The sequence below is a fragment of the Trichosurus vulpecula genome, chromosome 8, assembly GCF_011100635.1.
Source record: "Trichosurus vulpecula isolate mTriVul1 chromosome 8, mTriVul1.pri, whole genome shotgun sequence".
Lineage (NCBI taxonomy): Eukaryota > Metazoa > Chordata > Mammalia > Diprotodontia > Phalangeridae > Trichosurus > Trichosurus vulpecula.
Genome location: NC_050580.1, coordinates 206976549 through 207000597, shown reverse-complemented (window position 1 = coordinate 207000597; position 24049 = coordinate 206976549). Strand labels below are relative to the sequence as shown.

Below are 24049 nucleotides of genomic sequence, written 5' to 3'. Positions count from 1 at the left end.
TAAAAGTGGTTCCTTCCAGTTTTCTTTAGGTTCTTGTAGAAAATGCTTCATTAAACGCTTCCTTGATTAATTTAAAACCAGGTTATATAAAATCACACTGACTCAGAAGTACTGATGTTAAATTTTGGCAGTGTGCTGCATTTACATCAGAAGTGTTGCTATACAGCCTAGATTTTTAGTGAATATGTGGGTTTATTCACTTGAAAAAGAATCATATAGCTTTCTAAGAATGCCTATAGTGCATTAGGTAGTTCCCTAGTCAAGAGTTTGTGGAAGGATTTTGATCAGAATCTGATAAATTGCAAAGATAGTGATGAATTGGGATCTGCAGCATGGAGGATGTTTCCATATTGGTGAAATCACAGATACATTGGATTATCTATCAGTCCAGAAGTTATGAAGCACCTTTTGTATTCTAGGCACCAGCTACAAAGAATATGATAGTCTTTACTCTCAAAGAACTTACAGTTTATGAGAGTAAGAAGTCATGTGTAAATATATGGCATAAATATAATAGAATACATACAAATACACAAATAAATACAAGGCATTTGTGGGGAAGCCACTAGCAGCTGGGGTTAGGGTTGGGAGCACATGTTTGAGCCATGCAAGAGAAGTTATCTGGGAGGCAGAAATGCACACTGGGTGTGGGGGACAGCCAGAATAAAGGCATGGAAACAGAAGATGGAGCTCGGTAAGAGAAACTTTAGAAAGAAGGGCCATTTGGCTAGATTCCAGACTGAAGGAGGGTAGGGGAGGGATGGTAAGAGATATTGAGGCTGAAAAGTAAGTAGGTTGGGCCAGGTTGTGAAGGGCTTTAAAAGGTAAATACAGGAGTTTATCCTAGAGCCAATAGGGAGTCCTGGAGTTTATTAAGTAGCAGAGTGCTATGGTCAGATATGCTGTCCCTTTGGCAGCTGTGTGGTAGATGGATTGTATTGGAGTGAGAAGACATTTGAGATCAGTTTTAGAGCTTTTTGTGGTAGTCTGTATGAGAGATGGTAAGGATGTTATTGGTGACTGTGAGTAAGGAGTTGTGGAGGTGGAAGCAGCGTGATTTGTACTGTTTGGATATGCAGAGTGTGGGAGAATTGAAGGTTACATACCAATGTTAGGAACTTAGGGAACTGGCCATGGTTCCTTTGACTGAAATAGATAAATTTAGAAGAAAGATTTTTGAGGAAAGATATTGAGTTCTGTTGTTTCAGACACAATGAGTTTGAAATGTTTCTTGGATGCCTTATTTTAAAATCCAGTTGACAGTTAGGGATGTGGTGATGTGGGACTGAAGCTCAGGGAAGATACTAGGGATGCATACATACACTTGTAGGTACACACACATGTACACACATCTATGGGTTATCTACATAGATTTTTAAAAAAATATTTTCATTTCCAAATTCTCTCCTCTACACCCTTTTCCTCACCCATTGAAAAGGTAAAAAATTCAGTACTTACTATACATATACAGTTATACAAATGTTACTTTTGTACTAACCTGAATTTCTGTGTGTGTGTGTGGGGGGGGGTGGAGAGAAGCAACAAAAATAAAGAAAAGAAAAATATGCTTCACCTTACACTCAAGAGTTCATCATTTCTCTCTTTGGAGTTGAATAGCCTTTTTCATCATAAGTCCTTTAGAACTGTCAGGGATCTTTGTATTGACTAGAGTAGCTAAGTGTTTCACAGTTGGTAATTGTTGCAATATTGCTTTACTGTGTTTAGTGTTCTTCTGATTCTGCTTCCTTCACTTTGCATCAGCTCTTATCATCCTTCCCAGGTTTTTCTGAAACCACCCCCTTCATTTCTTAAAGCGCAATAACATTCACATTTGTATACTTATTCAGCCATTTCACACAAAGAGCTGCTGTAACTATTTTTGTACATAGGAGTCCTCTTCTTTTTTCTTTGTTCACATTGGGGTGTTTGTCAGCATAGGTATGAGAATTAAAACCATGGAAACTGATGAGGTCACCGAGAGAGTGTAAAGAGAAGAGAGAATAGGGTTAGGATGAAGTCTCGTGAAACACTCACAGTTTGGGAATCTGATATGAATGATGAGTTTGTAAAGGATACTGAGAGGTACTGGCAGGCAGATAGGAAAACCAGGAAGGAGAAGTGTCTTACAAACCCAGGAGGGAGAGGCTGGTCAATAGTATCAAATTCAGCGAGGTTAAGAAGAATGAGTACTCAGAAAACATCTTGATATTTGGCAATTAAAATATTGTGGTAACTTCTGAGAAAGCAATTTCAGTTGAGTGATGAAGTTGGAAGCTACATTGCCCAGGGATGAGGAATGAGTGAGAGGAGATGAAGGTAGAAGCAATGAGTGTAGACAATGTTTTCTTGAAATTTGATTGAGAAAGGGAAGAGAGATGATGAAAACTTAAGGGAATGGTCAGGTCCAGTGAAGGATTTTTAAGGATGAGGAGATTTGGATGGTAGTCCATATTGGAAACAATAAGGAAGCCACCAATATGGAGAATTTAAACACTGGAGGCAAGAATAATAGTGTTGTCCATCTGCAGGAAAAGTGTGTGTGTGTGTGTGTGTGTGTGTGTGTGTGTGTGTGTGTGTGTGTAAAATTAGGGGCATTGGAGAGAGAGAGAGAGAGAGAGAGAGAGAGAGTGTGTGTGTCTGTCTGTCTGTGTGTGTGTGTCTGAGATCAGGGGCATTGTAGAGGGGTAGGCCTTGACAAGGAGAAGGCTATCTTAGTAGAAACTTGGGAAAAGGAGGAGAAAGTGGGAGATGTCAAGGGGTTTTGATGTGAAGATCAGGGTTTTCATGTGGGAGTTCATGATGAATGACTTTAGTTTTCTTAATAAAGAAGTAAGGTGAGTAAGGTGAGGAGTATTGGAGGCTTGAGAAGAGGAAACATTTTAAATTTAACAGTGCTTACAATAAAATGGACCTTGGAAATTGATTCTTTTAGTTGATTTGATATGTGTTTAGGACACATCCTCTCCCCCTCCCTCTCCCTCCACAGGTGTAAACTATTCTTTTGGCTTTTTCCCCTTTTTATTTTCTCCTCCTAACAGAAATTGAATGGAGAGCTTGCATTTCAGATACATTAGACCAGCAATAACTTGTCCCTATCATTGTCATAATTACCTTTCCTCACAGAGATAGTTAATTTCCTTAGTGCTCCCTTGCTATATGTAAACTTATAACAAACACCTAAAGATTTTTTTTCCTGGAATAGATAAATGTTCATATATATTTTTTAAAGATGAAATTAAGGGAGTTGGGGGAAAATATAGCGATTGGAAAGCTACACCATCATATGTAAGTTTTGTCTTAGAGGATGGTAATGAATTGAAATTTCCTGCCTGTTAATTCAGGATTGTCTCTGGTAGATTGGAATGGATGATGGTGGTGCCCTCTTCATAGTGCAGGGTGTCCCAAAAGTGTTAGTGTTGTTTTAAGCTATTAAAGCTTTGGACACCTTATAATTTAATATGCTTGTAAAAAAATAAAGTCACAATGTAATTTTCTTCATTGAGGAGATTTGTTTAGTGATCTGGAATTCCAAACTCCATTTTGAAGTACTTGTTGTTACTTTTCCTATTCAGGATGTGGATATGGAAGCTAATGATAAAATGTGGGATATTTTTTTCTACCCCAAATTTCTCCATTCTAGCACCTTCTACTTTCATTTCTGTCCTTCATCTACTCCCCTTTACTCTCATGTACTTTATTTGCACATAGCCTGTTTCTTTCTATTCTACCTTAAAATTCTAATACAATTCTAAGGATTATTGCCTGAGCAACTATTATCACTGGATTCAGCCCTTCCTTAAGTTTAAATCATGGTCTTTGTAAATAATTTGTAGATGTGCTGTCTCGAGATGAGATTGGTGACTGCATTACAAGTTTGTCAGGTCTCTTTAAAAAAAGAACTATATGTATTGGATATATAATTTGGACAACCATATAATTGAATCTGTGGAATAGCAAGGCTTTTAATAATAGGGTTTTACTATACTGGCAGGGGGAAGGATGGAATGGGGACAGCAAGTTTTACAGTTGTGGTCTGAATATTGTGGTTACTGTTAATATTTTTTAAAAGGGTCCGTCAGTATATCATTTGCACAGATTATGACAATATTCTGTGTCAAACCTCTCTTTTCCCTTTTCTGTGGTTCTTTGCACATCTTTGTTAAACATATCTGAACTTTGAATTTCAATTTTTTTCCTTTTATTAAGACAGTTACTATTTTGAGATACTTTTGACTGCACAAATTCTTTTCTCAAGATTTTTAACATAGAATAAACTGTTGAGATCACATATTATAGATGCTGTTTGACTGAAGAAAGCACACCAGAATATGTATAAAGGATTGATTACTTCACAATTTCTCAATCTTTGCTTTAATTTTTACAGTGACTTCTGTGCATTTCCAGTTATATCCTGTTGAATGGCATTATAACAGATTCCAAATGGATTGTCTGGTTTCTCAGCTCAAAGATTTATTGTGAAATTAAAGTGTGATTTCTATGCTCATTGTAAGAAACAAAGAAGTTAGCTCCCTTTAATATTGTTTAAATATGTTAATGCTATTCATAGTTTAGTTTCTTAATGTACTTTGGTATCCAGAACTTATGCTTTTTTTGTTTCTTTTTTAATATACCTCCCTTTATATCCTAGATTCCTTATTTTAGCAACAATCAAGTCTTCATACATTCTTGCCTTCTCTGTCTCTCCATTAATGTCTGGGAAAGAGTCCAAACTTTTCTACTTTGCAATGATTTTCCATATTGTTGTTACTGGAATTACTGGTAATATTAACACGTTAGTATTTCTCAATCTTACTTTCTTTGCAAGATTTGGTGTATTGTGGTGTTCTTTGTTCTGCTGTCTGGAAGAAGGCAGAATTTTTAGTTTTTCACTTTTGGGGTAAGGGAAATAGTTTCTCAAAGTATTCAGAGTTTCTAACACTACTGCTTATTTATTGACAGCATTCTGCACTATACTAAATTTTGAGAACTGTTATAAATAGGTAGTGGCAAATATGTGAAATAGATTTTTTTGTTTTGCCTCATGATAGCGCTTCAGACTGCCAATTTAAGAATTTGGACACCGGGGCTCATTTGTCTGGTTTTAAATTCTATTATATTGAATGTGCTACTCTATAAGCAGCTGGAAGAAGTTTCTTTAGAGAATTTCTTAAGAATTTTCTCCCTCTTGGCTTGAATTTTTAGCAGCAACATCATTTAATTTTACCTTATGAAAACCTAATTAAAAGCAATCTTTTAAAAAAGCAGTTCCATATTACTACTGTGAACCTTTTCTGTTTCCAAATTTACTTAAGTGCTTCTGAGTTTGGGAAAAGGAAGGTTTGAAACTCTTGGAAGCAGAGCTATCAAAGTATGTGTTTATGTCAAGATTATTAATTATTGTAATGACCATTCTTACATACTATGTCTTGGACTTTTTCCACAGATTGTGTACTTGTAAGAAAGCTATTGTTGTCTAGAGTTCGAAGACTGTCATGCCATGAGAGCATAGTAAGTACTGAATTTTAATCTAATTCCCGTAAGTCACTTTGCAATGAAAAGCATTCTCATTGAATTTATTGTTTGGAGATTTCTCGTTGGGGACACTACAAAAAGAGAAATGTAAAGCTCTTTTTATTTCATTGCTTTCTTTTTTTTTTTCAACTGGAAAAGGATCAGTTTGGTTATCTGCTGTTGAAGCCAGCATTTTCACGACTGATAGACCATAGTGCTGATTAAATTCACTGTCTGTTAAATGGTGGATTGTTCAGGCTGTTCCTGGTAAATACTAATCTCCATTTTATTTTTAGCAAACCATCGGTTTTTCCCTGGGGAATGTGAGGGTAATTGTCAAAGCTAGGCAAAGTACTATTATTAAATCAAGTTGCCACAGCAGGTGTTGGATGGTATCCCCTTCAGTCTTAACAGTTAGCAACTAGTGGGTTTGTATTTCAATATGTGAGAATAAAATACAATAGTCTTGAATTTTTTTGCTGTTTAAGGAAGGTGTTGCCTTTCAGCTGACCCATTTTGATTGTGACCCTTCACAGTGTTCTCTTTACAGTAGTTACTTTGTAGAAAGATGGAAATTTGGCTAGTAGTAGAGCTGAGTGATACTGAGACTATATGGTGCCACACTTCTTAAAACTTTGCTCAAAGTCATAAAAGAGTTTTGTATGATATGGTAGAATTTCTGGATTATTGAAGGAGACTTTGGGTTTGTTCTTAAGGTTCCTGTGTCAAAAGATAATGCATCATTAAGCTTCCTGGAGATCTGATTTTTTAAAAAGATTGTTGAGTTTGAAGTAACTTGGTTAAAAGGTTACTTTTTTATATCGTTTGTTCTGTGTATCATCTGTGAGATGAGAAGGAGGGATATTACATAGTAATGAATTTTCTAGTTATTAGAAATACTGTCTTTGGAAGTATTACCTATTAACAACTATATCAGATGGAACTTGGAACTATCTAATGTGGGCGGCGGTTGCCCAGGCTCTTGCCAGGGACTCTCCAGAGTTCACTCTCCATTTGCTGTGTGGATGTTCGGCTGTTATCCTCAGGGCCCTTCATTTGGATAGCAGATGCTACTAACATTTCCTTTGATCACAACAGTGTTTTTAGTGCGCTTACACTTACACACATACACACACACACACACACACACAGGGCCGCGGCGGTGGGGTGTGCGGTGCGCTTTAGGGAAAGAATGGGGAAGGGAATAAGCATTTATATAGTTAGTGCTTGCTGTATGCCAGGCACTGTGCTAAGCACTTTACCAATATCTCATTTGAATCTCACAACAACCCTGTGAGGTAAGTGCTGTTATTATCCCTATTTTATAGTTGAGGAAACTGAGGCAAACAGCAGTTAAATAACTTGGCAAGGGTCACACAGCAAATAAGTGTCTGAGGCTGGATTTGAATTCAGGTCTTCCTAGTCCAGACCCAGGGCTCTGTGGCATCTATATATGTGCCTCATATATATATACACATATATATGTATATGCATGCATCTCTTCCTTCTATGTATAAACAGACATATACATGTCAAAGTTATACATTTTTAGAATTATTACTACTTTTTATTCCCTTTGACCACTATTTTAGTCAAAATTTTGATTTGACCTCATTTTTGGTTTTTTAATCTATTAGCCACTCATTGTGGCTTCTCTTAACTCTGGAATTTCTTACCTCCTTTCTGCTATACTCATTGTAAAAAAAAAAAAAGCAAAAAACTTTTGAGCTTTCAGGTTCATCATAAAGTCAGTGGGATTAAAAATAGGGGTCAGATTTTATTTGGCTGCCGTTGTTATTCAGACTGTATTTCCTTGGAGGAAGAAAGTGTGGAAGAAACCATGCATAGCATGATAAGCTTTACATTCCTCTACTTCTGATAGTGAGGGAGTATGCCTTTGGTCTTCCTTCTGTATAGCTCAGCTTTTGAATTCACCTATAAAATGGGGAAAGCACTTACCTCACAGAATTGCTGTAAGAATCAGATAAGATAATATTTGTGAAAGTATTTATTTAGCACAGTGCCTGGCACATAGATGTTGCTATTTAAATGCCCTGGTCCTTCCCTTCTCCTTTTGCATCTGTTTATGTGATCTTGTCATTTATTTTGAGAATGACAAAATACATTGTTTTGCTTATATTTTTTTGTTCCAATCAGAACTGCTCAAATATTTCTTTTATTTCTGTCCTTCATTTTTTTCTTTCACTTCAAAAAAAAAACTTTATTATTTATCTAATCAGCCCAGCTTGAACCAATATGATTCACCCTAGACGATTGGGTACTGTTGTTGCCTGCGTTTTCATAAATTATTTTGGCTGTGTACTGCCAAAACTTTGTACCTAATGAAATGGCTCTAACTCCAGTTTAGATCATGTTCAAGGACTGTCTCCTTATAGTCTTTGTAGTGAATTTTCTGGTTTTATAAAAATTTAATAATTATAAAAGTACCACTTTGTCAAAATTATATTAGCACTGCATCCCAATGTATAGGAACAAGTGTGTGTGACTTATATGTATGTACATAGCATTCCTGCACTGTGTGTATACCGTACATATATTTACGAAGTCTATAGTATTTCACATGATAGCATACAAAGTAATTACTTTTAATATTGATTGCAACTATTTTAAATATGATTGATCCTAAAAATCACAATCATTCAGTTGATTAAATTCAGAGGTAATAGTGACTTTTTTAAAAGTCAAGTAAAGTCTAATGCCGTAAGAGAAACTGATGAAATGAAAAGTTTAAATTAGAGTAGTTTTGTTTAACTTCATTGTTGTTCTAAATTCAAGGAATTTAGGTTCGTTGTTTTTCTTGTCTTTTAAAAAAAATTCTCTTATTATTAGGAACATGATAAACACTTGCATATAAGGAAAGAAAAAAAGAGTTTACACAGAACAGCACATCTGTTATCCACCACAAGTTCTAAAACTGTCCTGCTGTCTGTCTCTCTCTAAACTTGCTCCTCTCTTCTGTGCATTTTCAAGCTATTTCATTTACGCTTTTTTCTTTCTTTTTCTTTTTCTGGGCAGCATTATTACTATCCCTTTTCCCCTTTCTCATAACTCCTACTCTCCTCCCTGTCCCTGAAAAGCCTTCCCTTGTGACAGATAAGCATAGTTAAGTTAAGCAAAGTGAATCTTGTTAGCCATATCTGAAAATGTTATGTTTCATTCTGTACCTTCAATCCATCACCTCTCCATTAAGAGATAGCAATTATGGTTACTCAGAGATCTGATTGGAGTCATGATTGGTCACTGCATTGATCACATTTCTTTAGTCTTTCAGAGTTGTTTTCCTTTGCAGTGTTTTCTTTTTGTTTGTTTTGTTTTTAAACATTATATAACAACTTTATAGTTTATAAATTTGTCTTATAAATTGTTCTTAGCAAATATTTGAAGGGCTGCCATTTGGAAGAATATAGGTTAGACATCCTGAGTTTTGATTCATATCTTCCACAAATGCTTTGATGATTTCTTAAATGGCGCTACTGTTTGTTCTTGTTGGTCAGGAGATACAAACCTCTTGTGGATATTGTTTCTAGGCGAGAGAGAGGGGGACAGAGAGGAGGGGGAGGGAGGGGGAGAGAGAGAGACAGAGAGAGAGAGGGAGAGGGAGAGAGGGCGGGGAGAGAGAGGGAGAGGGAGAAGGAGAGGGAGATTGTTATTGCATTAAGGGTCAAATATATTGTTGAGGAAAAGGCCGTTTGTGCTAGCCATATGAATATAGTTGAATATGCAGTCAGTCCAAAGGCCGTTTGTGCTAGCCATATGAATATAGTTGAATACGCATTGATACAGTCAGTCCATGTATCCTTATGTAATAGACACTGGGTAGTTATCTTCAACCAGACCTTTGCAAAATATAGAAAAAATGGTCTTCAAATTGACACTTCTTATCTAGCCTCTTATCTAGGATATATGATTAAGTTGTAGCTCAAAGGCATTTCACTAGGGAACTAAGCTAGTACTTAGTCTGGGTGGGTTGCTTTCTGATGCTTTATCTTAAGAAAGGGATAGAAAATAGCTTAGAAAAGTAAAATGGTGTAGACAGAAGGTAAGCCATGGAGTCAGGAAGGTCTGCACTTAAGACCTTTTGCTAACACTGTATCACTGTATACAAATCGTTTCTTAAGGTCCCAGGCAGCTCCAGAAGACTGTAATTACTAACTAGCTGCTGAGCTGCATTTGTGGAGGTAATCTCCTTCCTGAAACTTCCCCACCAATTGAACAATAGGGTCACTGGTTTCTTTACCCTGCCAACCCCCTTCCCATAGTAGTTTGGAGACCTTTGAGCAATGGATAGATATTTATTAGATTGCCTCTTTAAAAATTTCAGATATCTCAGATGAACTCGTAGAGCATGCTAAATTAGTCCATGCTGATGTTATTTGTTATTGATTAAAGATATTAGTGTAATAGATAACTCAATAGACATTTGACGTTCTTTTGTGAAACATCCTTATTCTAATTTGTATTCTTTTCTAATCTGATGACCACACCTCCCATTCCCCACCCAAAATAAATTTTAAAAATTTTTGTATCTTTTTTTCTTTTGGATCTCAGAGTTTATCATAAAATATGGAAGAAACAATTGTGTAACATTGTGTAGGAATGTACATCTCCCAACATCTTCCAAGGAATAAGCTGTCATATATTCACATATGGAAAATAGATTTCACTTCCTGGTGAAAGGAAAAAAGAAATTCTTATTGCAATTGAGTTTTGAAAAAGGAGTTTCCTTCAGAAGTTGTCACAGTGTAACTGCCTTAACAGCATTTATGTTTTTGTATCTCTAATTGAGCTTCCTAGACAAATGTAAAACCTGGGGCATTGTGGATTTTTTTGATTGAGCAAGTACCAAGTGTCCTTTGGGGAGAGGAGTTGAAGTAGAAGGAGGTAGCTTGGCACGGTAGAGAGTTGGTATCAGAGTTAGGAAGACTTTTATCCAAATCCTCCCACAGACACACACATACTTACCTGTGTAACTCTGTACAAGTCATAATCTCTCACTGGTCCAGGCAATTCCAAAACTGTACATTGCAGAGTATATGCTAATCTGTGTTGCTAGATCTAGCAGGAAGGAATTCTATACTTAATTTTTGAAAATCATGACTTTTCTGTGTATGCATCTCATTCCTTCATGAAAAGACCCAATGACCTTTGTAATTAGTAGCTAACAGTTATTAAATCTTAAGAGTATGAAGAAAGTTGAGGATACCCGTCTATTCATAAGGCTAATTCATGAGCTTCTTTTAATCTTTCTTGCCAGTATTGAATGCCATTTCATTTATCAGCCCTAAAAGAGATAGCAAAGAATATACAGTGACTAAAATAACATCCCCTATGTCTCCTTCCCAACCCAAACTCTTATTAAAAACATTGCTGAAAAAAGAAGAGGCAGCATATTATAGTGGATAGAGCTGTTTTCAGAGCCAGGAAGCTCCATGCTTAAATTCCATTCCAACACTGTCTGTGTGACCCTGGGTCATTCAAATAACCTCCCAATACCCTAGCAAACCCCTCTGAGGCTCTAAGGCTATATATTTTAGAGAAGGTGTTGACCTGCATTGCAAAGGGAGAGTTTCTTCATCTCTGAGTTCTCTATACCAATGAAATCCCAGTTCTAGTCCTTTGTCCCTCTCTCTGTTGGTGAAAAAAAAAATTAGTGTTCTTGTGATGGAAGTTGCTTTTGAAAGTTGAATGATTTTTTTTTTTAAAGTCAACAAACTGACATCACTCTATTTTTGTTTTCATGGAATGAGCTCTTCAGATTTGTTTTCCTTACAAGGACAGAGGGGCTTGGTGTGTTTGATTATTTTGTTACCCTCAAAATGAAATAGAACACATCATGGGAGGTTGGAAATTCACTTCACCCTCTGGGTCAGCCCATCTCTCAAATGTATAATTAGGCATTGTTCTCTGCACCCTTGCTGACATGAAGGGTTGGATTATTCAGCATTTAGCCAGAGCAAATGACCTAAATCAAATCAAACTCTGGAATGCTGTGTGGACCTTTTCTACTTATTTCCTATTCTGACTGGGGGATTAAGAAAGTCAGTGGTTTTTTTTTTAAGTTTGATAGTCTTAGAGGAAAGAGTAGGAAAACAAAATAATTTTAAAAATCATTACATTTCTTTGTATATCCTAGATAAAAATTTAATCAGGCGAGTCGTATGATTAGATCATGATTTCCCCATAGTATTTCAGAACTTCCTATACAATGTGGCTTAGTATATGGAGGGCTTGTTTTGGAGGCAGGAAGATGTGGGTTTGGGTCCTGACTGACACACTCTTGTGTTACCATGAATAAATAACTTTTCAGTGACCTAGGTTATTCTGCAAGTATAAATTAGAGATGAGCCATAGATCTACATTGGTACAGGACATTTCTACCCTAGAATTTTCCCTAGAATTTCCCACTCCAAGGAAATCATGGGTGTAGACTCCCATGCCTACCCCCGCAGCATGGTAACACGCACACACACACTCTCTCTCTGTATGTGTGTGTGTGTATGTATGTGTGTGTGTGTGTATATATATATGTATACATCTATATATACGTAATTCATATATGCAGAGACACTTAGCGTTGCTGTGGGCAAAGTGTTCATCAGACTACTAGTAATTAGGTTGCTCAGAAAGGTAGGGATAGAGTGTTACAAAGACCATAATCAAAATCTTTTTAGCATGGTAGTTCTTGTAGAGCTTTTGCTTCTCTGATATAATCTTTGAATGCTTAGTGGCTGCTTCACCGTTAGGGCAGCTAAGTGGTGCAGTGCATAGAACGCTGGGCTTAGAGTCAGGAGGACCTGAGTTCAAATTTGGCCTCAGACACTTCCTAGGTATGTGACCCTGGGCAAGTCACCTAACCCTGTTGGCCTCAATTTTCTCATCTGTAAAACAAGAAGGAAATGGCGAACCACTCTAGTATCTTTGCCAAGAAAACCCCAAACGGGGACAAGAAGAATCAGACAGGTCTGCAAAACAACCAAACACACATACTTCACACTTATGAGACAGAAAAGAAATGCAAATCAAAACAATCCTGAGATTTTACTCCATACCATTTATTTTGTGAGGAACTTATATTTTAATATGAGAAACAATGGAAATTTATAGAGTCAACCTAAGTGTATACCCACAGAAGCATTAAAAGGAAAATTAAGACTTTATGGCCAGTGTTCAGAGGAGTTGATGTTTCTTATTGTTTTTCACTTCTTTTTAAAATTCATTTTTATTTATTTGGTAAAATATTTTCAAATACACATAAAAATTTTAACATTCATTTTAAAAAATTTTGAGCTCCAAATTCTATTCCTCTTTTTTCTTCCTCCCTTTAAGAAGGCAAGCAATATGATATCGATTATACATGTGAAGTCATGAAAAATATTTCCATATTAGCCATGTTGCAAAAGAAACCACACATAAAACCCTAAGAAAAGGAAGAAAAAATTAAAAATATGCTTCAATCTGTACTCAAAAGTTCATCACTTCTCTCTGAAAGTGGATAGTGTCTTTCATCATGGGTCCTTTGGAATTTTCTTGGATCCTTGTCTTGATAAGAGGAACTAACTTTCACAGTTGATTGTCCTTAATATATTGCTGTTAATTTATACCATGGTCTTTTATATTACAGCTTGTTCAGTCAGAGGAATTCCCTTGATTTCCAATTCTTTGCCACCACACTCACACACAAAAAAGCTGCTATAAATATTTTTGTACAAATAGGATCTTTCCCCTTTTCTTTGATCTCTTTGGGATGCAGAACCAGTATTGCTGGATCAAAGGGTATGCAGTTTTTTAGCCATTTGGGCATAGTTCCAAATTGCTCTCTAGAATGGTTTAATCTGTCCAGCAGTTAGTGTCCCAATTTTTCCACACCCCTCTAGCATTTGTCATTTTTCTTTTCTGTTAGCTAATCTGATAGAAGTAGTTTCTCGGAGTTGTTTCAATTTGCATTTCTCTAATCAGTAATGATTTAGAGCATTTTTCTTGTGAGTATTGATAGCTTTGATTTCTTCTGAAAACAGCCTGTTTCATATCCTTTGACCATTTATTATTTGGGAAATGGGTCTTATTTTTATAAATTTGCTCAATTCCCTATGTATTTAAGACAGGAGGCCTTTATCAGAGAAGCTCTATAAAAATTTTTTCCCCTAGTTTCCTGTTTTCATTTTAATTTTGGCTGCATTAGTTTTGTTTGCACAAAAGATTTTTAATTTTATGTATTAAAATTATCTTTTTTATTTCTCATATTCTTCTCTGTATCTTCGTAAATGCTTTTCTTATCCATAGATCTGATAGGTACATTTTTCCATGCTCCCCTAATTTACTCATGATATCACTCTTCATGTCTAAATCAGTTATCTATTTTGACCATATCTTGGTATGTGGTGTAAGATGTTGGTCTGTGCTTAGTTTCTTCCAAACTGCTTTCCACTTTTCCTGGCAATTTTTGTCAAATGACGAATTCTTACCCCCAAAGCTTGGTTCTTTGGGTTTACCAAACACTAAATTATTATGGTCATTTACTATTGTGTATTATGTACCTAATCTGTTCCACTCATCCACCACTCTATTACTTATCCAGTACCAGATTGTTTTCATGATTACTGCTTTGTAACATAATTTGAAATCTGGTACTGCCACTCCATACTTTTTATGGATGGACAATAAACCAACCTCATAAATGAACAGAAGGAAAGTGGGCTGGATTTCTCTTGGGAAACTGTGTGGTACTTATTTTCAAATAAAATTTTATTTTTATCTTTTAACATTGCTTAAAATTTTCTCTGTATCTTTCCTTCCCCAACCCAGTCATTTTTTATAACTGTCATTTTTTTAAAAAGAGGAATAAAAAATTACATTACATATCACACTTTGTTTATCTGTTTCCCCATAGATCATCATGTACTTTGTTTTTCATTTTTTGCTATCACAAGAGGTGCTGCCATAGATATTTTGGTGCATACAGAGCCTTTCATCTTATCAGTGAACTCCTTAGAGTATGAGCCTAGTAATGGAATCTTTGGGTCAAACTGTATGAGCATTTTAATTGTTTTATTTGCATAATTCTAGATTGTTTTTCAAAATGATTATGTTGTTTCATAACCGCACCAAATAATGCACTCATATTTCAATCTTCCTGTTACCCTTCCAACATTGACTATTACTTCTTTTTTCACCTTTGCCTTTTTGTGGAGTGTGACTTGAAGCCTCTGGGCAGTTTTGATTTGCATTTCTCTCATTATTAATGATTTGGAGCATCCTTTCATTCGGTTGTTAATGGTTTGCATTTCTTTTGAGAACTGTTCTTATCTTATGACTTTTAGTCATGTGCGTGTGTGCCTGTGCCTCTGGTCATGTGTGTGTGCACGCAAGTGTGTGTGTGTGTGTGTGTGTGTGTGTGTGTGTTTTGGGGGTGGCAATCAAGGTTAAGTGAACTCACAGATAGTAAGTGTCTGAGGCTGGATTTGAACTCAGGTCCTTCTGACTTATAGTGTGTGTGTATTCTGTTAGTTTTTTGTACCTCTGCCATACCAAGTCCTTATCTGAGAAATTTGGTACAAAGATTTTTTTTTCTTTCAATTGAGATCTTGTTTCAGGCTCGCCTAGATAAGGACATACCCTTATTGTTACAGATGAGCAACCATCTTAGCTGCAGGGAAACTCTTGAAGGAGCTTTCTGCTTCCCAGGACACACTCACATGAGACTATGGAGGGGGAAAGTGGAAGTTGTCTCTGGCAGCTGGTCTCAGTGATGGAACTACCACTTTCACCCTTCTGTGTGTGTGAGAGGTTACATGCGAGCCAATCAAAAGCCTCTATTTGTACGTGTCTTCTGTCATGGAGCCCCTAGAAAAGGGGTAGAGCACATGCAAGCAAAAGGAACCCAGCTTTAGGGATAACACGTGCTCTGAGTTCTTTACTGTGACACATGTGATACCACAAGAGGCCCAACTTCAGGTGCATTCCCTAGTAGGGATGGCCTTTCTAGACATGTAGGCAGAAGATATGTTTCTGGAACTAAATATTTTGTCCTTTTGGTATTTTTGTGGCTTTGTTATTCCTGAGCATATATATTTTTTTAAACAATGCTGTCTTCAAGGCTCAAAGTAACCTAGTATGCCACAGCCCTGCTAGTGTTCATCATGTGCCTTTTATGTTTTTATCCTTGATAGTTCTGTTTTTGGTTAGTGGTGATACATTTCATCCATTTGGCCAATGATGGTCCCTAAGATGTCTTGTCATAAAGCCATGATAGTATAAATAGAATGAATGATGAATGCTTTGTCCTACATACTTTCTCCCAAGTAGAGTTGTTAAAACTGTTTTAAAGGAAGTCTGCATTTTGTGGTGTCCCACAGTTTTTGAGTAGTTAGCCATAATCTTTTTAGCATGAAAGTATGCTGAAAGTCCCATCTGTGGAGGAACCATAGACTTAATATTTTTCAAAACTGATCCTCTCTTTTTTTTGATATTGTCCCCTTCTACTGCTTCTCTCCCCCAAAAGTCTTCTGTTATAACAAGTAAGTATAGTCATTTAAAAGAAATGCATACATTGACCATGTCTGAAAATAAATGTATTGTTCCGTATCTCTAGTTCAATATCTCTTAGCGAAGAGAAAGGAAGCATGCTTTACCATTAGTCTACTGAAGGTCCTGATTGGTCACGGTAATGATTAGAGTTCTGAAGTCTTTCAGTGTTGTTTTGCTTTACATTATTGTGATCTGTCTACATTGTTCTGATTCTGCTTATTTCTCTTGGCCATCATAGAGATGTGCACAGAAGGTTTTTTCCAGATGTCCTGGCACAACCCTGCAGACATGTGTTCCCTTTGGATTTCCCTCTCCTGTCAGAGAAAGTAAATAGCTTTTCAGTAGAACTGCAAGACATATCTGCACACCCCATATGCACTGGTCTTCACAAGTTTCTCTGAACTTTCCATATACATAATTTCTGAATTACATGCAATGTTACATACGATAATTTGTTTGGTCATTCCTCTAATTCATGGCTCTTAGATGAGCGTAACTAAAGCAGGAAGGCTTCCTGATAGAGAAACAGAGCTCAGCATGTGCCAGGAGAATCAAACCACTGCTTCTTCTCCTCAGACCCATGTGAGAAAGCCCAGGGCCCTAGACCCAGAGCCATTAGAACAAGAGTGCTTTCCAGGCCACCTTTTGGCCTGGCGCTAATGGAGCCATTATTTTGGAGAACATCTCTTGTGGAGAAGGGATCAGTCCCAGATACCACCAACACCAACTGGTGACCAGTACCACCAAGGGCAGATAAGCTTAAGAATCTCAGGGACTCAGGGACTGTTCATGACCCCAGATGACCAGCTTTGTTTCTAGCCCTTTCTCAAAGCTATAGTCCAAGAAAACCACTCTTGTGGAGGTGGAACCAGGCAACTTCCCCTGCAGTACCCTCTGAAGGCCCATGAAAGCAAACACATACCCACAAAGTACTTGCTATTGTTAAATGTTCAGCATCAGAAAGGGATTATAATTTTTTTAAAACTGGAAATGATACTTGACTCTACTAGCATTTATTAAGCATCTACTATGTATACTATGGTAAGCAGGGTAAGCACCCCTTCCTGCCCAGGACCATAGAGAAGATACATTGGCTGCATTGTACCCTAAGGACTTCTGGGCCCTTATATTTTACTTAACACATACAGATTTACAGCCTGTATTTTTCTCCCTCTTAGAATTTAGAATGTAAGCGCTTTGAGGAAAGTTACTATCTTAAATTTCTATTTGTATTTCCAGTGCTTAGCATAGTGTTGAATATCTAATAAATTATTTTGCATCCATTCATTCAACCACTTCTTTGTTTCCACTTCTTTGCTACTGCAAAAATATTGCTGCTATTGCCACTATAAATTATTTTTATTCACACGAGATGTTTTCCTCTCTCAGTCTTCTTTTGGTTTGACTCTATGTTTAGTACTGATGTAACTGGCTGAAGTGTACGTACAATTCAGTAACTTTTTGGGCATGATTTCATATTGTTTCTTAAAGTGATTGAGTCACTTCAAAGCTCCAGGCATTTTATTAATGTGCTTTCCAACATTGGCCATCTTCATCATTTTTTATCTTTTACTTTGGTGGGTTTGAGAGGAAAAATAAAAAAAAAATTTTGCTTATTATTAGTGATTTGGAATTGATAATTTCTTCTAAAAACTTTTCACCTCTTTTGTCCACTTATCCCTCAGAGAATGACGTCATTTTTTTTCATGTACATTGGCTATCAGACTTTTGTCAGCAATATATGCTGTAGAGGTTTTTTTTCCCTAATTGCTTTTCTCCTAAAGTCTAGCTGCATTGATTCTTTTCATGCAAAATCTTTAAAATTTGAAGTAATAGAAATGGTCTGTTTTATCTTCTGTGATCTCGTCTATTCTTTATTTAGTTAAGTATTTGCCCCTTAGCCTGGTTGTTCACAGTACATGAAAAGGAGGATTTTTAAAGGAATTCTTTATAAGAATGGCTGATGTTAATATTGATGAGGAACATTTTATTAAAAAAAGAATCTTTAGTTCTGTAACAATAGTCTTGAATTTTACAACTTTTAAAGCTCATTTGAATTATTTTGGGAAATCAAAAGTTAATCTCTGACTTATTTCATGACTTTATAGTGTACTTGGAAGATGTTTAGTATTTTAAAAAATTGTGATATTTGAATGCATTCTTAGATTTAAATTTTAAAATGATATTTTTATGCTTTGCCAAATGTCTTGAAGGTATAAAATGTGCATATTAAGCAACTGTAATAGATAATGAATGATAGTTTAGCAGAGTCTTTAGAGCCCTAGGCCTTTCACAGTGCTTTGAATGTAATAGAAACTTTAAATATTTGCTGAATTGAATTTTTTTTTTCATTGTAAGCTCTCTCATTAATGTTCAGCAATGCTGGACTGCAGGTTTTTTTTTTAAATCTTTTTTTCATCCTTTCATCGATGTCTTTACTGAGCATTTATATTTTTCATAATTAATACCGATGTTTTTTCATGATATTTACCCTAAATATGTAAAAAAAGGTAATATCAAATAGTCACATTAAATCATAGGTCATAGGTGTAAGCTAGAAAAGACCTCAGAAATCATCTAATTCAATTTCTGTCTTTTGTATAAACTGTGGTTCATAGAGTTTAAGTGATTTATCTAAGATCATAGATAATAAGTGATAGAATTAAGATACAAATCCAGAACCTCTGACTCTAAATCCATTACCATTTCTATTGCATCACAGTATTATGTCTTGTTTGTATATTTCTAACTTATGCTTTTATAATACTTTGAAAAACAGTTTCTAGATTCTTCTGTTGAATTGTTTCTTTTTTAATGCTTTGTAACTGATGTAGTCTTATTGGCAGCATGATTCAGCTTTAAATCTGATGGTACCAAGTAATATAATCATTATATAATTTAATTTCTTCCTTGAAACTATTGAATACTGCCATGTTTCTTCTATTTCTTTCCCATCTCTCACTTACTCTTTTCAGTTGCTGCCCAGCCATTCCTTTCTCTTACATCTGGTGAACTTTGTCTAAATGGTAGCACAGTGAATAGAGCAAGGAATTTGGATTTAAGTGATACCTGAGTTTGAATTCTGCCTCAGACACTTAACTAGTTGTGTGACCGTAGGCAAAACGCTCAGCCTTGGTTTTCCCATCTATAAAATAGGTAGTGATAATACCTCAAAGTGTTGTTTTGAGGCTCAAAGAAGTTAGCATATGTTAAGGACTTTGCAAACTTTAGAGCATTATGTAAGACAGGATTATTAAACTAATAATGAAGAAGATGTGAGTGTAATAGAAGATGGAAATATGTGGACCAGGTGATAATGCAGTTGACTAAATATTTCAGTATTTGAATCAAATGGATTCAAACTAGTTGGATCACTAAATTGTTAATGGTTTAGTATAAACATGGTAGAAGGTCTCTAGTGGAGGACTGAGTGCCCCAGGGATTTGTTTTTGGTCCTGTGCTATTTAAAATCTTTATCATTGACTTGGATAAAGGTACAGATGCCATTCTCATCAAATCTGCAGATGACAAATCTGTGACAGATAGGTAACACATTGAATAACAGCATCCAAAAATATCTTGGTAGGCTAGAGTATTGAGCCATCTAGAATATACATATATATATATATATATATATATATATATATATATATATATATATATATATATATATATATATATATATAGGTATACACACACACACAGAGTATATAGAGTATTGAGTCATCTAATACAGGACTAAGTTCAGTAGAAATAAATGTAAAGTCTTAAACTTCAGTTCACCTGAAAAACATCTTGGAGCATTAGATTGTGATCATAATAAATAATCAGTGCCAGTCAGTCACCAATAAGCATTTCAGTACTCACTGGGTACCAGATGTTGTGCTAACTGCTGGGAATACAGATACAAGTAGAAAGTCACTGCCTGCTCTCAAGGAGTTCACCTTCTAATGGGGGAAGATAACACATACAATAGAGCTGAAAATGAAGTGGGAGAGAGAAAGGGATGGCACAAGAGCCTAGCAGAGAAAATCCAGAGAGTCAGGAGCCTGGAGAGAGATGAAGACGTGACAGGCTTTGGCATTCTCTTTAAAATGGAGATTCTGTTAGGAACCAGCCGACCATAGGAAGAGGCCTCAGGGAAGGAGGGTAGGAAGTCCAGGGCAAAGAGAGTTTTGGGACATTGTGTAGGAGGTCTGGGAGACTCAGAAGTGCAGCCTGGACCATGTAATGTGGCCACCCACAAAGCTTATGTGATTGTGGTCTATGTTAAAAGAGGCTTTGCTTCAAAGAATAGTGAGGTCATAGTCCCGCTGTACTCTGCCCTCATCAAGCCTCGTCTCTTTTTTTGTGTTTTGTTCTGGTCCCCACAGTTTAAGAAGAAAATTGATAACCTGGAGAGTTCTAGAGGGGTATAACGAGTTTAGTGAATGGCCTTGAATCCATGTCATATGAAGATCAGTTGAAGTAACTGCTCATGTTTAGTCCAGAGAAGACAAGGGTCATAGAGGACAAAGATCACGTCTATCAGTGTTTGAAATGCTGTTGTATGAAGGAGGGATTAGACTTTTTCTCTTTGGCCCTTGACCAGTAGCAACTGATGTAAGTTGTAAAGATACAAATTTAGTCCTGATGTCAGGAAAACCTTCCTAACAATTAGAGCTGTCCATGCAGGGCATGGGCTCCCTCTAGAGGGAGGGAATTCCATATGCTTGGAAGTCCTATAGCAGAGGCTGTTTGACTGTTTTAGTGGTGATTACCTTCCTGTATAAGTTTGACTAGATGGCCAATCCTGATCTATTACACTCTCACATTCTGTGATTCTGTGAAAATATTATTCTGTATAGAATGTTAGTATAGAATTATGGGAGCTTTTGAAAAACCAGTGGAATATCCTGTTTCCTGTACTTTGATACTGGAACTGACCCATGATTTCATCCATCTGTGTGCTGTGTGTAATGGTGACTATAGCTACCAATCTACACTTACTTTGTGCCATTCCTGCCTCTGCCCTTTTAAGTCCACAGTGGAGGAGGTTTTCCTCTGGGTCATTTACATTTCATGTACACCAATAACACACTTGGGCTTTCCATCTGTTGTCCTTTCCTCTTGGTACATAATTGAATCACCTCATCTTCTGATCCAATCTTTTATACTACTTTTTGTCATTAAGCCTCCTTATGCCATCTGTCTCACCACTGCCCTTTTTTTGACCCACAATGGAGACTATAGTATGTGATTTATAGTGAAATATTGCATTAGCAGAGGAATATTTGTGTTAAAAGATCCCTGTGTGTCCGTCTGTGAGAGAGAGAATGTGTGTGTATGTGTATGCACACACATGCACACGTGTGCATGCATACTCATGTGCAGGAGAGTAAATAGGCACTTTGGCATCCATCTTATTCTCTTTTTCCTGTTCATTTCTGGTTCTAGTTCTTTGCATATCTGCATTGAATATCCAAGATATAGGCATCAGTGGACAGACTAAATTGATTTCCTAACTACTTGTCATAGTGTGGGCAAGAAGCATTCTGTATCTGCTTAGTTTTTTCTTTGTGCTAAGTTTTTCACTTACGAGTCATCATATATATACCAAGAATGGTATTTACTCTTTTTGAGATTGATGCCATCAGCATTATGTCATCTGAATAGGAGAGCATCTGAAACACCTCACCATTTGGCCTCTCTGCTGGACATCCTTTGTTACAGTAGCAGTAACTTGTGGCAAATTTCTCTTTTATGCCTCTCTTGATACCAGTAGTTAGAAGATTATTGAATAAAATTAATTCTTTATATCTATCAACAACAAGCCATAGAAAGGAAACTTATTCTTTGGAAAGCTTGGTGTGAACCCAACTAGATCTGCCAGAGCATTTATGGATGGAACCTGTGAAGAGAATAAATGGAAGAAAAATGGAACACATCTAGCAAAGTTTCTATAGTGATCCATTTTCATCTTTTCCCCGCATTTGGACGCTCACATCTTGTTCTTCCATGTACTATATGAAAAATGTAATAGCACTTAAGAAAATGAAGTCATTAAATGCAGCTGGACCAGACCAAGTACACCTAGAAGAAATCCACAATGGAAACAAGTTGTAAAAGTGTTGATGGATCAATTTTTGAGCATTCAGTGCATAGAGTAAGCCTGGAGGCAGGAAGACCTGAGTTAAAATCTAGCCTCAGACACTAGCTATGTGATCCTGGGCAAATCACTTAGCCAGTCTGCTTCAGTTTCCCCATCTGTAAAATGTGGATCATAATATCACATTGTGAGGACGAAATGAGATAGTAATTGTAAAGTTCTTAGCACATTGTCTAGCACAAAGTAAATGCTCTATAAATGTTAGCTATTTTGTATTTTCATCCCCAGAAATTAGCATAGCACTGTATCGATATTTTTGAGTGCTTAATACTTTTTCATTCATTCTTTCATACTATGTGCTAGGCTATATGCTAGGGATTCTGGATACAAAGACTGTAAAACAACTCTCTCTCCTGTTAAGGTGCTTGGGAGAGAGATTGGATTTATGCAGATAAATTGAGGAGGAATGGAGAACTGACTAGTGGGGAGATCCAGAAAGGAGGTGCCAGCTGAGCCGAGTTTTAGAAGCTTAGAAATATTAAAAAATGGCATTAAGGAGGGAGTGCACTTGAGGCATGAAGGGCAGCCTATAGACAGAGTCATGGAGGTAGGGCATGGAACGTTGAGTTTGGCCTTTTGAGGCTGATTTGTCTGCAATATAAAGTGTGTGAAGGAGCAATATGAAATCAATACGGGAAAGTGGAAGGAAGCTTGGTTGGGCCAAGCTGAGGAGTTTGTATTTTATCCTATAGGCAGTAGGGAGCTACTGGAGTTTTTTTGAGCAGATGACTAATCTGGTCAGATCTGTTTTAGGAAAGGTAATTTGTTAATGATTTGGAGTGACGTTGGAGATAAGAGAAACTTGGGAACAAGGGCACCCAATTAGGAGGCAATTGCAGTGGTCCAGGTAAGAGTTGAAGAGAAGGGGCAGATGAAAGTTATTGTGGAGGTAGAATTGGTAAGACTAATGTCTTTCTTGAAACTGAATGTTAGACTTCTCATTTGATGAATTAAGAACTAGAGATTCTGAAGAGAAATAGGAATAAATATTATTATTGTTTTCCCCCACCAAAAACCTAGTTTAATTGTTAGAAAATGTAATTTTTGGTAATTGCAATTTATATTAAATCAACTGTACTTCCTCTGCAAAGTACTGTGTAATCTCAGTAAATGAAATAAAGTTATCTCACATTTGGAAACTGGCCAAACAAATGTCTGCATTTTCAGTGACTGTTCATCACAATTGCTTTCTTGCATTTCATAATCAACCTGTTCAGGCAGTAATAGGGAACACTAAAAATACCATGTCAGGGAGAGTTGACATTTCTTGTAGTCAGCCTGTAGTTTACATGAGCAAACCTTTCTGAATTGTTTCAGAACTGTAATCACTACCTGTCAGAATCTTATTGCTTTGAGGGGAAGAGAATGACTGATTATTACATATACCATAAGAGTGCCAACTTATTAGAGACAGTTCTCTGCACATTGTTTGTTTCTCTCCTCCCCCCCCGCCCCCCCCCCCCAATAAACGTGTATTTGAACAACACGTTACAGGTAAAGAAACTTGAGTACAGAGGTTAAATGACTTGCCTAGGATTGTACAGCTGAAAACTGTTACTTTATTGATGACAAGCTAATAATTGTCATATTCTCTATGAGGCAAGTAAATTGTTACTAGAGCCATTACTAAACATTATTGCCAGTCATACTTGGGTATAGCTTAGGTTTTCCAGTATTCAATAATTCTGACTCACCCTCATTTAAAAAGTTTTTATTGAATCCCCTAAAAAAAGAATTTCAATAATTTTTGGATACTGTCCCTCATTTCTTGGAGTTTGGTTTCTCAGTAGGGTGGTAGGGCATCTGGTGAAAAAATGGCTAGGAAGTGTTCCACACACAGAGTGC

At 36.5% G+C, this 24049-nt stretch overlaps 1 protein-coding gene across 4 annotated transcripts in view; it reads left to right on the top strand.

Annotated features, from left to right (window-relative positions):
- Positions 1–24049, top strand: part of SIPA1L1 (signal induced proliferation associated 1 like 1) — a 376548-nt gene that overhangs the window by 147938 nt on the left and 204561 nt on the right. For all 4 annotated transcript variants that reach the window (XM_036736951.1, XM_036736950.1, XM_036736949.1 and 1 more), the window contains exon 5: positions 5444–5508. The gene's annotated coding sequence lies outside the window, so the exon portion shown is untranslated. The remainder of the gene's footprint in view (positions 1–5443; positions 5509–24049) is intronic.